General features: G+C 59.8%; 1 pseudogene; it reads left to right on the plus strand.

Moving 5' to 3' along the window:
• LOC124583793 overlaps positions 1-2,500 on the plus strand; it is a 7,962-nt pseudogene that overhangs the window by 1,183 nt on the left and 4,279 nt on the right.

The following is a 2,500-nucleotide window of genomic DNA, read 5'->3' on the forward strand; positions in this document are numbered from 1 at the left end:
GATGGAGGTCCGTAGCGATTCTGACGTGCAAATCGATCGTCGGAGCTGGGTATAGGGGCGAAAGACTAATCGAACCATCTAGTAGCTGGTTCCCTCCGAAGTTTCCCTCAGGATAGCTGGTGCTCGTACGAGTCTCATCCGGTAAAGCGAATGATTAGAGGCCTTGGGGCCGAAACGACCTCAACCTATTCTCAAACTTTAAATGGGTGAGATCTCCGGCTTGCTCGATATGCTGAAGCCGCGAGCAAACGACTCGGATCGGAGTGCCAAGTGGGCCACTTTTGGTAAGCAGAACTGGCGCTGTGGGATGAACCAAACGCCGAGTTAAGGCGCCCGAATCGACGCTCATGGGAAACCATGAAAGGCGTTGGTTGCTTAAGACAGCAGGACGGTGGCCATGGAAGTCGGAATCCGCTAAGGAGTGTGTAACAACTCACCTGCCGAAGCAACTAGCCCTGAAAATGGATGGCGCTGAAGCGTCGTGCCTATACTCGGCCGTCAGTCTGGCAGTCATGGCCGGTCCTTGCGGCCGGCCGCGAAGCCCTGACGAGTAGGAGGGTCGCGGCGGTGGGCGCAGAAGGGTCTGGGCGTGAGCCTGCCTGGAGCCGCCGTCGGTGCAGATCTTGGTGGTAGTAGCAAATACTCCAGCGAGGCCCTGGAGGGCTGACGCGGAGAAGGGTTTCGTGTGAACAGCCGTTGCACACGAGTCAGTCGATCCTAAGCCCTAGGAGAAATCCGATGTTGATGGGGGCCGTCATAGCATGATGCACGTTGTGCTGGCCCCCGTTGGGCGAAAGGGAATCCGGTTCCTATTCCGGAACCCGGCAGCGGAACCGATACAAGTCGGGCCCCTCTTTTAGAGATGCTCGTCGGGGTAACCCAAAAGGACCCGGAGACGCCGTCGGGAGATCGGGGAAGAGTTTTCTTTTCTGCATGAGCGTTCGAGTTCCCTGGAATCCTCTAGCAGGGAGATAGGGTTTGGAACGCGAAGAGCACCGCAGTTGCGGCGGTGTCCCGATCTTCCCCTCGGACCTTGAAAATCCGGGAGAGGGCCACGTGGAGGTGTCGCGCCGGTTCGTACCCATATCCGCAGCAGGTCTCCAAGGTGAAGAGCCTCTAGTCGATAGAATAATGTAGGTAAGGGACGTCGGCAAATTGGATCCGTAACTTCGGGATAAGGATTGGCTCTGAGGATCGGGGCGTGTCGGGCTTGGTCGGGAAGTGGGTCAGCGCTAACGTGCCGGGCCTGGGCGAGGTGAGTGCCGTAGGGGTGCCGGTAAGTGCGGGCGTTTAGCGCGGGCGTGGTCTGCTCTCGCCGTTGGTTGGCCTCGTGCTGGCCGGCGGTGCAGGATGCGCGCGCCTGCGCGGCGTTCGCGCCCCGGTGCTTCAACCTGCGTGCAGGATCCGAGCTCGGTCCCGTGCCTTGGCCTCCCACGGATCTTCCTTGCTGCGAGGCCGCGTCCGCCTTAGCGTGCTCCTCCGGGGGCGCGCGGGTGCGCGGATTCTCTTCGGCCGCCATTCAACGATCAACTCAGAACTGGCACGGACTGGGGGAATCCGACTGTCTAATTAAAACAAAGCATTGCGATGGCCCTAGCGGGTGTTGACGCAATGTGATTTCTGCCCAGTGCTCTGAATGTCAACGTGAAGAAATTCAAGCAAGCGCGGGTAAACGGCGGGAGTAACTATGACTCTCTTAAGGTGGCCAAGTGGCGGCGGTGTGGCTGCATCCGGACTTGGCTTTTCGAAGTGCGGTCTTGATGTAGTCGTGCTGCTGCTGCGAGGTGCCTTCCTTGGGTTATAGTTACAGGGAGAGTGATGCGCAATACATGGGCCTAGCCCTCTTAGCCTCTCCTCTCCTGCGGTCTTCTCCCCTTCTCGTGGGCCCGCTGATTTTTGCAGAGTGGAAGACCGCACCAGGGGCTTGGGGGGGTTACCAGCCCCCCCTCGCATTATCCCTTTATAGTTGGGGGCAGCCGACAAGAAACAAGAGATGGTGGCCCTTCCGCTGAAGGTGCCACCCCAGCTACCCCAGCACCTATCCGGCCAACCGGCCGTAACGAAAATGCGATAGTTTGTGTAGCTCCCTTTGCTTGCAGTGAGTGCCACCGCACTTTTACCACGAAGAACGGTCTCGGGGTCCATCGCCGCCGCCAACACCCTGCGGCCGCCAACGCTGAGATCGTGACGGAGAGGCATCGCGCGAGGTGGACGGAGGAAGAAGTCCTGTCGCTCGCCAAGGCAGAGGCCGAACTGTTCCTGGAGAGGGACGCCCGGTTCTTCTTTGTAAATCAAGAACTTACCAGGATGTTCCCCGACCGAACGCTTGAGGCAATCAAGTGCCGACGGCGGCAAGCTGCCCACAAGCAGCTTGTCTGCCAATTCATGGAGGCACTTGAGATCGGTCGGGGTGAAGAGCCGGCGTCCCGCCGTGGAGCAGCGAGCTCGCTGCCTGACGCGGGCGAGGCCGCTGCGCCGCCCGTCGACGCAGCCGAGGACT

The sequence above is a fragment of the Schistocerca americana genome, unplaced genomic scaffold, assembly GCF_021461395.2.
Source record: "Schistocerca americana isolate TAMUIC-IGC-003095 unplaced genomic scaffold, iqSchAmer2.1 HiC_scaffold_47, whole genome shotgun sequence".
NCBI lineage: Eukaryota > Metazoa > Arthropoda > Insecta > Orthoptera > Acrididae > Schistocerca > Schistocerca americana.